This window comes from Erinaceus europaeus, chromosome 20 (assembly GCF_950295315.1).
Source record: "Erinaceus europaeus chromosome 20, mEriEur2.1, whole genome shotgun sequence".
NCBI classification, from domain to species: domain Eukaryota; kingdom Metazoa; phylum Chordata; class Mammalia; order Eulipotyphla; family Erinaceidae; genus Erinaceus; species Erinaceus europaeus.
The window spans coordinates 29,964,652-29,979,844 of NC_080181.1; positions in this window are offsets into that span (position 1 = coordinate 29,964,652).

Sequence of the window (15,193 nt, forward strand, 5' to 3'; positions counted from 1 at the left end):
TTTGGGGGACACATACAGGTTAGGGGACCTGTCCTGAGAAGGGAAAGGCAAAGAGATGCCTCCATGTTCTTATTCTGGACAATACACTCTTCTAAGCCCTTCTATAGTAACACTTTTCATCTTAGCAAACAAACCAAAGGAAAAAAAAAACCTGGGTGATAGGTCTTTTTCTTTCTGTTTTTCTGGGTGAGCAGACAAACTCAGAAAGGCTAATTGACTTCTTGTAGGTCACGTGGTTATCACAGGACACAAGACCTCTCATGAAATAATGAGGAACTGATGTAAGACAACACAGGATTACAATCCATGAATGTTTGCTGCAAGCAATGATGATGGTCATTGGGAATCTGAGAGAGAAGAGATCAGTGTGCATTGTCCCATACAAGCCCAGTGGCTGGCAATGAGAACCTTTGCGGATGGGAGACAAATACGTAAAGAAACAGCAGTGGTTCAGATCAACTGGAGAGTAACTGATAACATTCTAGGTCCTGCATTAGCCACTGAAGCAGAGCAAAAACCAAAACACCAAGGAGCTTCAACTCTAGAGGCATCCTTTGCAGATGGAAGCATCTGAGGGTTAGTGCTGTCTTGCTATTTTTATTATCTAAACCCATTTTTAAGAGACTTGGTAATTTCCTGGTGCCCAGAACATGCAACTGTAAACAGGTGGCCCATGTTTTTTTTTTTTTTTTTTAAAAGATCTTTTCTTTTTTTTTTTTTTCCAGACTGCTAGGTTTCATTGATTAGAGAAAGAACAATTTACTGAATAACAGAGAAGAGCTGGAAGAGCCTAGTGCTTTTTCAGAGCTGCCAGGAATACAATCAGGGAGTTTCTCAGGCATGGAAGGGCCTTATTCAGCAGCTCTGAATAAAACCCAAGTTACAGTCACCCAGCCAAGGGATGAGTTTGGATAAGATTTCTTCAGCGTGCTTTGAGGGCATGGCTAATCCTAGGTCCAATCATCCACCAGGTGCCTCATTTTTGCCTTTCAATCATACACTTCTTCTTTTTCTGACTTGCTATTACAGGGCTAAAATATCTTCCTAGTGTCAAACCGGTCCCCACCATCCACCTCTGATAGATTCTCACCTCTGTAGCACATCTCCTGTCAGAGTCTACTGTGGCCTGGATTTCGTCCTTCGTCCTAGTCTTTGTTCCTCTACCAAGTGGCCTACTTTTGCAGGAGCTCAGCAAAATGTCACTTAGACCATCTCTACTCTTTCTCCCTTTCATGTGATTCTGAATTTGTACCTCAGAGTGTACCTGTAAGGCATCCTTTCCACACACAGCATAGGCCAACTGCCTCAAACACTTGCCATCTCACAAATAAAGCTCCTTTGTGAAGTTTCTCAAGTACAGATCAGAGGGACACCACCTTGCTTTCATAAAATGCCTTCTCAAAATGCAGAGAGAAAACCAAGCTGTCTTGTGTAATGCAAACAAGATGATTAAGAATGGTGCTATTGTCTGGAGAACTCCCAGAAAGCTAGAAGTGGACCTACCCTATGACTTTGCAATTCCTCTCCTGGAGATGTATCCTAAGAAACCAAACACAACCATCTAAAAAGATTTATGTATACCTATGTTCAAAGCAGCAAAATAAAATTTTGTAATAGCAAAAACCTGGGAGCAACCCAGGTGTCCAACAACAGATGAGTGGCTGAGCAAGTTGTGGTCTATATATACATAATGGAATTCTACTCAGCTATTAAAAATGGTGATTTCACCATGTTCAGCCCAACTTGGATGGAGCTTGAAGAAATCATATTAAGTGAGATAAATAAAAAATAGAAGGATGAATATGGGATGATCTTACTCATAGACAGAAGTTGAAATACAAGATCAGAAGAGAAAACACTAAGACGATCTTGGACAGAAGTTGGTGTATTGCATCTATAGTAAAAGACTCTGGGTGGATGGGGGTGAGTTTCAGGACCTGGAACATGGTAGCAGAGGACCTAGTGGGGGTTTTATTGTTATGTGGAAAACTGGGAAATGTTGTGCATGTACAAACTACTGTATTTACTATTGACTGTAAAACATTAATCCCCCAATAAAGAAATGAATTATTTTTGCTTTGAATTGTGTATTGAATTTCTTTTTTTTCCTTTTTATTAAAATTTTTTTAAAGGAGACATTAACAAAACCATAGGATTAGAGGGGTATAGCTCCACACAGTTGCCATCACCAGATCTCTGTATCCCAGGGGGCCAGGTGGTGATGAACCTGGTTAAGCCGCATATGGGGCTCTGGGGAAGCAGAGCTCCAGGACACATTGGTGGGGCTGTCTGTCCAGGGAAATCTGGTTGGCATCATACTAGCATCTGGAACCTGGGGGCTGAAAAGAGAGTTAACATACAAAGCCAAACAACTTGTTGACTAATCATGAACCTAAAGGCTGGAATAGTGCAGATGAAGAGTTGGTGTGTGTGGGGGGGGTCCTCCATTTTGAAAATAGTTAGTAGGCATATTTTAGTTATAAAAGAAATGAAATTTTTTTAAAAACGAGTGATGCTGTCTTTGTCTTTGCTAGTTGGCTTTAGAGCATAACTTCAATTCGAGTGTGTGTGTTGGGGGAGTGGGGATTCCTTCTCTTTTTACTCCTTACCATGTGGTGCTCACACACTAGGGTGGGGGATCAATCAATAGAGCTACTATTGGGTTATGCCAGCACATAGTTGCTGTGTTTATAATGTGCAATATCCTATGCGAGGCATGTGTACTGTTAATGATTAAGAGAGAAATACTCTGTCACTTGGAAGCTTACAGTTGAGCTGGAAAAAAGGGACCAACAGATCTACCTGTACAGAATTCTCCACAAAGGCTGGAATCCTACCTGAATCACCCATCTATACTGCAAATGGCCCTAGCGATTGTTTCTGCTTGTCTCCCCTCAACCCCTTCTTTTTTTACCCCCTCAACTTTGACAAACCTCAAATCTTTCTGGAAATGCTTAGATAGCTTCAATATCATTGATTTTCCCTCCCTATTTATTGGGTCCCTGCTTTTTCCCCACTCTGACTCCCACAGCAGTCAGGAGATGGCTCCCCAAGAATGAAAAAGAGAGAAAAATTTCTCCCTCCATGTTCTAAGCTTAGTTTTGGGAGGAACAACTTATTGAGTCAGGAGCTTGGAGCAAGTTCAGTGGTATTAAATAGCAGAAAATCAGTGTTTATATATATTTTTTAATTTTTTATTTTATTTATTTATTCCCTTTTGTTGCCCTTGTTGTTTTATTGTTGTAGTTATTATTGATGTCATTGTTGTTGGATAGGACAGAGAGAAATGGAGAGAGGAGGGGAAGACAGAGAGGGGCAGAGAAAGACAGACACCTGCAGACCTGCTTCACCGCTTGTGAAGGGACCTGCCTGCAGTTGGGGAGCCGGGGGCTCGAACCGGGATCCTGATGCCGGTCCTTGAGCTTAGTGCCACCTGCGCTTAACCCGCTGTGCTACAGCCCGACTCCCCAGTGTTTATATTTTTAAAAAATCCTGAAAAGGCAAAGTAGTTTCCAATTTTTCATGTATCTGAACTTGTGTTATTTTTGTTGTTGATATAGTTCACCATCATTTTTCTTCTCAAAAGCATGAGGGGTCAGGTGGTGGCGCACTTGGTTAAGCATGTACATTACAGTGCCTAAGGATCTAGGTTCAAGCCCCGGGTCCCCACCTGCAGGGAGAAAGCTTCAGGAGTGGTGAAGCAAGGCTGCAGGTGTTTCTCTCTCTCTCTCTCTGTTGATCTTCTCCTCCCAATTTCTCTCTGTTTCTATACAATAATAAATAAATAAAACATTAAAATTTTTTTAAAAAGCATAAATGAAAGTAGAAATATGTTAAAATACAAAAGTCATTCATTCACTTTGTCCTCCAGGGGGCCACCATCTCCCTGTTGATTCACCACCACTGTTTTTTTCAAATTTTATTTATTTATTTTTTATTATTGGATAGGGACAGAGAGAAATTGAGAGGGGAGGGGGAGTTAGAAAGGGAGGGATGTGAAGATCCCGGTTTGAACCCCAGGCTCCCCACCTGCAGGGGAGTCACTTCACAAGTGGTGAAGCAGGTCTGCAGGCGTCTATCTTTCTCTCCCCCTCTCTGTCTTCCCCCTCCTCTCTCCATTTCTCTCTGTCCTATTCAACAATGGCATCATCATCAACGATAACAACTACAACAATAAAACAACAAGGGCAACAAAAGGGAATAAATAAATAAATAAATATTTTTTTAAAAAAAGGGAGGGAGACAGAGGGATACGCACAGCCCTGCTTCACCACTGAATGAAGATTTCACTCTGCAGGTGGGGACCAGGACCTTGAACCTGGGTCCTCGTGTACTATGATGTATGCACTTAACCAGATGCACCACCACCACCTGGCCCCTCTCCACTAATTTTTTTTCAAAATGGATATATATATATATATATATATATATATATATATATATATATAATAAGTGGGATCCTATACTCACTATTTTTTTCTCAGTTTTGTTTATATGGCAGTATGATTTAGAGATACTTCTGTGATAAAGGATACATAGCAATACCCCATTCTTTTAAACAACAGTCTAGCATTCTGTAGAATGTAAGATAAAATGCATTTCGGGGCAGGTGGTGACACACCTGGTTGAACGCATATGTTACAGTGAGCAAAGACCCGGGTTCAAGCCCCAGGTCCCCACCTGCAGAGGAAAAGCTTCATGATTGGTGAAGCAGGGCTGCAGGTGTCTCTCTCTCTCTCTCTCTCTCTCTCCCTACCTCCCCATTCCTCTCAATTTCTGGCTGTCTCTATCCAATAAAAATAAAGATAAAAAAAGAACGAATGCATTTCCAAATGGCCTTTCTGGTGAATACCTAGGTGGCCCTTGTTTCCATTATTATGGGCCATGATGTCGTAAACACACCTGTAGATGATTTCTCAAAACCCTGCCAATTTCTCCAGAGCAGAGAACCTAGAAGTAGAACTGCTGAGTAAAAGGAAAAACACATTTAAAATGTTGACACCAGCTAACAATGTGTGTAAATGAAGGCTCTTGGGGGTGGTGGCGGGGAAAAAAAAAAGAAAATGAAGGCTCTTTTCTTCCACCTATCAAACAGTCCTTGGTATTATTAATATTTTAAAAATATTGACAACTTATACCTGGCGGAAAGTGGAATGGAGACTCTTACTATTTAAAAATTAGTTATCTTTGCTTATTGGCCAACTTGGTCATCTTCCCATGTGGGTGTCTTTTGCGTCTTCTTTCTGTGTGTGGTCTGTTACCTGCCTGCTTTTTGATTTTATTTTTTATTTACAAATGGAAATTTTGACAAGACCATAGGAAAAGAGGGGTACAAGTCCACACAATTCCCACCACCAGAACTCCGTTTTCCATCCCCATCCTTTAAAGCTTTCCTATTCTTTATCCCTCTGGGAGCATGGGCTCAGAATCATTATGGGGTGCAGAAGGTAGAGGTCTGGCTTCTGTAATTGCTTCCCCGCTGAACATGGGTGTTACCTGCCTGCTTTTGTTTATGCTGGGGTGTGGATGAAATTGGAGAGGCATTGTAGGTGACGGCTTCTTCTGTGCTGACATTCTAAAACTACCCATCACAATCTTCTCCATCTCACAGTCACCTTCCTTGAAAATCCGGCTGCTAACAGGTTTTGCGATAATGGTTTGTGGACAGTCTTATATATTCTGATACCCAATGAGTATCAGATGTAATGAGTTTCAAACTGTACTTCTCTAATTTAGTTTGATTTCAACCCTCTCCACTAGATGGCAGAAGTGGAATCTTATACCACTTAGATTGGGGTTAGATTTTAGGGTTTAAGACATCAAGAAGATGGTGGGGGGTGGGGTGGGGTGAGGGTGGATGGGGTAGGATGCTCATGGTCCTAGGTCACCTTTTGTTCATACTACATCCTTTGAGAAATACCCTGTAGTATGTGGTTCTTCTTCTTGGTCCTTAAGTTAGAGATGAATAAACTTTTGTTTGTATCAAGGTGAGTTTGCTCAGTACGTTAGTTCCATTATTTGGTGAAATGGGATAATTTGACATGTTGAGTATGAAAGAAATCTGTTAGAACATGTTGACTCTGTCATCCCAGAACTACCTACCATACAGTTATTCCCACTGCAGTTATCCCCAGTGACACCAGACTGGGTGAAGGAATTAGGACACAAGGGGTCTTAGTCATCTGTACTCTCTGCTTAGGTAAAAGAGATAAAAGACTCTTTGGTTCTTTTCTCTCAACTGGCAACACACACACACACACACACACACACACACACACACACACACACACACACACACACACACACACACACCCAAGGACAGATGAGGCACAGGACATCTTTAATACGTTCTCAATACCTCTTATTTCCTTTTCAATTCCTTTTCTTCTCAGAGCCAGTAGAATCTTGATTGAGAACCAAGACAATCAAGTCAAATCTTGAGACTGAGAATAGTTGCAAACATAATTTTTTTTCTTCAAATAGCCTTTTTTTTAATGCCATATTCTGGGCTTTTGAAATTCAAAAACCGAGAACTGACTCCTTTGTTCTCTGCATTATGCTGTGTCATCTGTTCTCTCAGGCAATGAGAATAGAACATCCTTGTGCTGCCAAAGTGAGGAGGGGCTGTTCATGGGCATAGGTAGAAAGTATCACTGGAAACCAGAGAGAAAAAAAATCCATTATCATATCAAAATATTATTCCACTGCACCAATATTTCTTTTATGTGTCTTTTAACATTGTTTACAGTCATTTTGTCATGCAGACATTTATAATTTTTGTATGGAAAAACCTGTCAATCTTTTCCTTTGTAAATTCTAGGTTTTGTATCTTACTTTGGAAAATCTTTTGATATACAAATTAAAAATACAGTCTCTGATATTTTCTTCAAAGACTATAAGAATTTTGTTTTTTTTTTAATTTTTTTTAATATTTATTTTATTTATTTATTTATTCCCTTTTGTTGCCCTTGTTGTTTTATTGCTGTAGTTATTATTGTTGTTGTCGTTGTTGGATAGGACAGAGAGAAATGGAGAGAGGGAGGGGAAGACAGAGAGGAGGAGAGAAAGACAGGCACCTGCAGACCTGCTTCACCGCCTGTGAAGTGACTCCCCTGCAGGTGGGGAGCCGGGGTTCGAACAGGGATCCTTATGCCGGTCCTTAAGAATTTTGTTTTTAACCTTAAACCTTTCAATCCATTCTGAATTATTTTTTTCTCCCTTCCAGGGTTTCCACTGCTCCCTGAGGCTGTGTTTTTTTTTTTTTTTTCAATTTGACAGGACAGAGAGAAATTGAGAGGGGAGAGGGAAATAGAGAGGGAGGGAGAAAGAGAGACACTTGCAGACCTGCTTCACCATTCATGAAGCAGAATTCATGGTCCTTCCTCGTAGTACTATGTGTGCTTAACCAGTCGGTGCAGCACCGCCAGATCCCCTAAGTTCTAATACAAGATAAAGAAGATTCTCTAATTCTCTTCACTCTCTCTCTCCCCTTCAATCACTTGCATAGAAAACCACTACTATCCTAACACTACTTATTCAATAATACATTCCTACCTTCCTGATAAAAATGCAATGCTTATTACAAATTAAATTCATATAGGCACATGAATATTATTCTAAACCCTGTATTAGGACAGATTATTCCAGCCTAGAACAGGAATGAAATGGGAGTTATAAGTATGTTGTTCCTTCAGATGGCTTCCATTCCTGTGTACATTCCCCAAAGATAAATGTGATTCTAATATCTAAGTACCAAAGATAATGTGTTTTCTTTCAACATGGCTCTAAATTTAAACAGGTGAGTTCAATTTTGATCCACCTCCAAAGCCAATGAAATCTTTCAATTTTAAAGGAAAGATTGTACTGAATTCCTAAGGGATTTTCAAAGATAATTTTGACTGTATATAATTCCTTTATGTAATGAGACTTCATTGTATTCTTTCTAATATTCTGGTAGATACATTTTGAAATGCATCAGATGATTATAGTTCTATTCAGGGCTGCTGCTGCTGCTGAGTTAATGTTGGAAATTGCTTACTTCTAAGAAATCTTCTATATCATCTAGATATTCAAAAGTATTGACATAATATTGTACCTACTATTCTTGCTACATTTAAAATTTGATAAATTTGTTTATTTCTAATACTGCTTGTATAATACCTTTCTTTTGAACATGCAAGTCTGTCTTGTCTACTTTACTGGTCCTTTAAATAACTAGACTTGATTTTTTTTTCCCCCAGCGTTATTATTGTTGGGTCTCAGTGCTTGCACTATTAATCCACTGCTCCTGGAGGCTATTTTTATTGCCCTTGTTGTTGTCATTGTTGTTGGATAGGACAGAGAGAAACGGAGAGAGGAAGGGAGAGAGAGAGAGAAAGAAAGACAGACACCTGCAGACCTGCTTCACCACCTGTGAATCAACCCCACTGCGGGTAGGGAGCCGGGAGCTCAAACCGGAATCCTAACATGGATCCTTGCACCTGCGCTTAACCGGCTGTGCTACCGCCTGACCACCCAGACTTAATTTTTGTTGATCAAGTTTCCTGTTTTTATTTGTTTTTTTTTCCTTTCACCCTCTCTATTCATTTATTTCTTCCACTGATTCAATTCAACTACTCATTTTCCAATTTTTCTTGTGAGTTAGATAGGTTTCTTGCTATAGTTCTGGCAACCTTTGGTTTAAAACTACTAGGATTATGTGTGGGATGGTTGATCACAGAGGAATCTTACTTTTGTAATAAAATGAGGCAGAGAAGGACTAAAAACATTCTTTAGTTTTCTCTTTCTCTCCATTCTGGAATGTGCTCAGGCATCTTGAGAGTTAAGGCAAACAACTAATAGAATTGCAAAACCGTTGTTTAAGCACTAAGCCAATTCCAGGAACCGCCTATCTCTGAACTTCTTTCTCTATAAAGGAAAGCAACTACAGCATCAGTGACAGCAAGTCTCTTGTTTAAAGAGGTTGCTCTCATTTGGTATTTTGTTTATTATTTGTAACAAACAAATACTTCTCACAGGTTGGTATGCCTACTGAATTAATTTCTGGTCTCTCTTGTTAGCTGATCATGTCATTTAAGTCTATACATTTTCTATGGCCACATTCCAGATGACTTAAGATACAATGTTTTCATTCTTTTATAGTTTATGATTTGCATTCAATTTATTCATTTTGTCACCAGGACTATTGCTAGGGCTGGGGTATCTGAAGGACTCCACTGCTTCTGATGGCTTTATGTTTTTTTTTGTTTGTTTGTTTTTTGTTTTTTTGGCTTCCAAGGTTGTCACTGGAGCTCAGTGCCTGCCTTAAAAATCCACTGCTCCTGGCAGCCATCTTTCCTTCCCTCCCCCATTTTTGTTGCTGTTATTATTGTTGTTGTTGGATAGAACAGAGAGAACTTGAGAGAGGAGGAGAAGACAGAGGGGCAGAGGAAAATAGACACCTGCAGACCTGCTTCACCACTTGCAGAGTGACCCCCTGGCAGATGGGGAACCAGGGGCTCCAACCTGGATCCTTCCACTTTGCGCTATGTGTGCTTAACCAGGTGCGCTACCACCACCCCATTTTTTTTTAATTGAAGATCAGAGACACACCAAGAAAGCCAGAGAGAATAAGAGACACTTGCAACACTGTTGCACTGCTCATGATGCTTCCCCCCTCAAAGGTGGGGGCCTAGGGCTTGAACCTGGGTCCTCATGCACGGTAATGTGACAGCTCTAATGGAGGATTCACCACTTGGCCCCAGAATTGCTCTTTAGATGAGGATTTTCCTCTTCCCAGTAGCATCCATACTTCTCTGTAGTTTTATTTTTTATTCAATTTCAAGATCACTTTGTTGCTGATTTACAGGATTGTTGTCATAGGGGATAGAGTTGCACATCCCCCAAAGATGGGCATCAGGGCAACACATCATCACCTTCCACCGAACTGGCCTCATCATCTACCAACAGCACACTAGGTCTCTGACCCCCTCCAGCATTCCCAGCCCTCCTTTGGATGATCTTTTCTTTCCTGAAAGTTGTGTTAACATTTTACTCATTGTTTAATTGTATATACCCCTTGCATATGCAAAAGTGGTTTGTTTGTTGTTGTTTATTTTTTGTCAGAAATTTGTTGGTTTCATTCAAGCTTCTATTTCTTCTTGATGAATTGAACTACTCATCTTGTTTGTATTAGTTAGTCTTTCACATGAACTTTTACTTCTTTCCATTAATAGTAATATCAGTCTTATCCAGTTATACTTTTGCCTGAATATTCCTATATTGTCTGATTTTGTGTTTCCTTATTATAGAACTCAAAATGAGATTTTGCCCCTCAATGAGCAACCTTTGCATTTTAATAAAGTAATGCTCGTGCTTATATAGACTGACACCTTTATACTATCTACCAGTTTGCTAGTAGTTGCAGCTGTAGTACTGAGAAGTGTCTAGCTCATAGTAGGTGTTACCAGATCAGGATCGAACCTTAGATTGCAAAAACTTAATCTCTGTGGGTTAAGACACTGGACCTATCCCAACAAGGCTTAGTCTCCCATAAATATTCTCTGATAGTGTGATGTATAAAGACGTCTTTTAGTCTTTGTAATTTTACAGAGAAGCACAGCACCATTGTATAGCCTATAGAAAGGAAATAAAGATGGCCAACCTTTTTTAAATCTCAACAACCAGTTTCTAAGTCAAAACGTCATTTGGAAACAATAATTGTAACATGAGCACCGCAGGTCAGACCTCAGGAATTTCCTTTCTGATTCCATTCTACCATGATACCCTGATCTTTTGACTGTTCACTTTTCCACATCTTTTTAAAAGTATTTTTTATTTATTTACAGTAGGGACAGAGAGAAATTGAGAGGGAAGGGGGAGGTAGAGCGGGAGACAAAGAGGCATCTGAAGCCCTGTTTCACTGCTCATGAAGTTTTCCACAACCACCAACCTACCCCCTACTCCCCCCCCCCCACCCCCGCCAGTGGGGACCAGAGGCTTGATCCTGGGTCCTGGAACACTGCAATGGAATCACTCCACTTAAGTGCACCCACTTTTTTCCCACCTTGAAGTTGGGGAAGAAAATGAAAGGTGCAAAGGGCACACCAGAATTCCAACATAAGCATTAACATTCTGGCTGACTTTCCAGTACTTTCCCTTTCATATGCAATTTAGATGGAACTAAGACTGTAAATGAAATAAACATAACTGTAAGAGAAATAGGGCAAGTATATCTGTGAGTGTGTGCGAGTGTGGATGTGTGGCTACTTTCAGTTTGTATTACGAATCACACCTTGTATCCCCGTGTAGGTGCCTTAACTTGTGCGGTGACATTTCAGCAAACGTTTCATTTCTAATAACTTCAAACACCAACACACTCGATAGAGCCACTGCTTCTCACAGAAGCCTTTCCTGTCCCATGGTGATGTTTCTGGGCTGCAGTGGAAGAACCATATCTGTGTGTGCAGCTTCCATTAGCCATGAGAGGAAGTTGCTCCTGGAGGCCCTAGAATCCCCCCCTTCTTCTGGGAACAGGCCTACCTCCCTTTTGAATTAGAGGGATGCAGGGAGTCATGCTCCAGATGAAATAACTTCTCTTGTCTTTTAGTGGTCAATTGGAAGGCAGTTCTATGTTTTGTCACATATACCACCCAAGAGTAATTTCCTAGGTGAAATGCTTAAAATTAAGTCAGATTCAGCTGTCAAGAATTTACTCTTAATTTGAAAAAAAAAAGGTGGGGTGGGGTGGGGTGGGGTGGGGGAGAGTCAATACAATTCATGTTTAAAAGTTTATTTTATTCCGAGAAAGGGACCATCGCTCTGGCATATGTAGTGTTAGAAATTGAACTCTGGACTCTATGCAAGTCTGGTTTCTTTAATACACTACCCGCCCCCTGACATTTCAGTTTTATTATGTTTTTAAGAGCCAGTGCCTCATACATGTGTGATTGTGCTGACATATTTTATTCAGGTAGAAAAAGAAACAGGAAGATGCATTGCGCCACAGAGCTTCTCCTGGTGCTGTGGCACTCCCATGTGGTGCTGGACTTTATGTCCCCTACCTGCTGAGCTATCTTCCTGGCTCTGTTCACTGAAAGTGAGAAGAAAATTAAAGAAGAGCAAAGCACACCATAACAACCTTTGTAAATCCTTCCAATTCAAAAAGGACCTGGGCATCACTATTCATGGAAATCAATATTTGATTTTTTTAAGGCTTATCTTTTTTATTTTATTTTATTTTATTAATTTTTTATTTAAGAAAGGATTAATGAACAAAAACATAAGGTATGAGGGGTACAACTCCACACAATTCCCACCACCCAATCCCCATAACCCACCCCCTCCCATGATAGCTTTCCCATTCTCTAGCCCTCTGGGAGCATGAACCCAGGGTCGTTGAGGGTTGCAGAAGGTGGAAGGTCTGGCTTCTGTAATTGCTTCCCCGCTGAACATGGGCGTTGACTGGTCGGTCCATACTCCCAGTCTGTCTCTCTCTTTCCCTAGTAAGGTGTGTCTCTGGGGAAGCTCAGCTCCAGGACACATTGGTGGGGTCTTCAATCCAGGGAAGCCTGGCCAGCATCCTGGTGGCATCTGGACTGTAGATCTTCTCCCCTAAGTAATTTTCTTTCTCTAGCTGGTTGAAAACAAATGCCTTTAAATAAGAGAACTAATGTATTCTGTGCTTACCAAGTGCCAGTGCTTTTGTACCAGGATATATTCAATCCAATGAGGCTGTTTACACTCCCCCAGTTCACTGATGGAGCCTCTGCATCTCACACAACTGAAGTCAGCTTTATGGAAAAGCAGAGTGGTGGTGGTAGTGTGTGTGTGTGTGTGTGGGGGGGTATTTCCAGGCCGTGGTGCACCTGGTTAAGTGTAAGGACCTGTGCAAGGTTGGGTTCAAGCCACTGGCTCCTCAGTGACGGGGGGGGGGGTGCTTCATAAGTGGCAAAGCAGGTTTGTAGGTCTCTCTCTTTCTCTCTCTCTCTCACACACACTCACACACTCACCTACCTATCTACTTATCACCTATCTATCTGTCTGTCTGTCTGTCTATCTATCTACCTATCTATCTCCCCTTCTTATCTCAATTTTTTACTGTCCTATCAAATAAAATGAAGAAAATGGCCTCCAGGGACAGTGGATTGGTAGTGTTAGCAACAAGTCCCAGTGATAACCCTGGAGCCAAAATTCAAAAAAGAAAAAGAAAAAGGAAATGAAAAGAGGACTTGGGGCTAACCCCACTCTGTATCACCTCAATAATTATACATCTAGTCAGCTTCTCTGCCTCTCGTTTATCTTAGTAGGTTTTGGTTTTTGGTCGTGTGTGTGTGTGTGTGTGTGTGTGTGTGTGTGTGTGTGTGTGTCTATATTTTTGTTATATGCTTAAATTATGGAAGAGACAGAGAGAAATAGGTGGAGAGATAGAGGAAGAGTGAGACAGGGAGACATCTGCAGTCTTCTCTATGGCTTGTGAAGCTGCCCCCCCCCCCCCCGCAGGTGAGGACCCAGGTCCTGGCACATAGCAACTTGTATGCTTTACCAGTTGTGCCATCACCCAGTCCCCAGCCCCCAGCTTGATACTTTTTTTGTTCATGAAGTGTTCTTTTTTTTGTTTTTTTTGAATTTTTATTTGTCCCCAGGGTTATCACTGGGGCTTGATGCCTGCATTATGAATCCACTGCTCCAGGAGGCTATTTTTTCCCTTTTGTTGCCCTTCTTGTTTATCATTGTTGTTGTTGCTGTCATTGCTTTTGGATAGGACAGAGTGAAATTGAGAAAGGAGGGGGAGACAGAGAGGGAGAGAAAGATAGACTCCTGCAGACATACTTCACTGCTTGTGAAGCATGTAGGTGAGAAATCGGGGACTAGAGCCAGGATCTTTATGCCTATGCCAGTCCATGTGCTTTGCACCATGTGCGCTTAACTGGCTACTCTACTGCCTGGCCCCCTCATGAAGTGTTCTTTTTGCTTATGATATTACTGTTGTCATTATATGATGTGTGTGTGTGTGTGTGTGTGTGTGTGTGTGTGTGTGTGTGTGTGTGTTCTCTTTTGCTCCTCCTTGCTCAGTGATGGCTAATATCTGAGCCAGTGTTAAAATGGGAGAAGTTAGGTGACCACGGTTCCAACTCACCCCCATTGGCACCTTATCCTTTTTGACTAGCAGCCTCTCTCTTTATCTTCTCTCACTCCAGAAGGAATCCTAGGTCTTATTTTTAGGCCTGTCATTTCCTGGAGCGATTCCACCCATATTGACTACCTGATCCTTTCCCATCTCCCAGCACAAAGACAAAGATCCAGGAGTTGGGCGGTAGCGCAGCAGGTTAATTGCAAAGTGCAAGGACTGGCATAAGGACCCCAGTTCGAGCCCCTGGTTCCCCACCTGCAGGGGAGTCTTTTCACAGGTGGTGAAGCAGGTCTGCAAGTGTCTGTCTTTCTCTTACCATCTTTGTTTTCCCTTCCTCTCTCCATTTCTCTCTGTCCTATCCAACAAGGACGACAACAATAATAACTACAACAATAAAACAAGGGCAACAAAAGGGAATAAATAAATATTTTTTTAAAAAGACAAAGACCTTAGATATTTTTAGTAAAGATTGTGAAGTGAAAGATGCCAACATCCTTTGAAAATAGAAACTTCACTCTGAGAAAGACAACATCTTGTTGTCTCAAGCAATAGTCACAGGCATGTTTTGTGCAAGGGAATTCCACTTCATTTGTTTCCCTAGCATCTATCTCTTATCTCACCCTAATCAAAACCTTCTACAGAACCGTGGGGACAACTCTCATTCAACAGAAAAAGATCACAGTCCTGAGCCAGACAAAAGGCAGAATGCCCAGGTGGGTGGCTCAGAGCACTCAGGGATGATTTCAGGCAAAGGTCTCTGTCTTTTTTCTACTGGGCATAAATCAAGGGCTCTAGCTTTCTAGGATGCCAATTCAACACTTTTTATAGGCACTTAATTCACTCTGAAATTAAAAATATATACATGCTTCTTAGAGAAAGTACCATTATTCTTCCGCATGACACCTGATTTGATTTTAAGTCTTTATATGCCTCTTCTATATTCTACTGTGGGTTAGAATCAGTCAAATGTCTCTGATGAATAGCTGTAGTTGCCTAGGCTAGTCACCTCCCAGACAGACTCCACAGATACCCTCCTCAAAGAATCATTCTCTCCCATCCACTACAAAGGGCATTGGTGTAGCT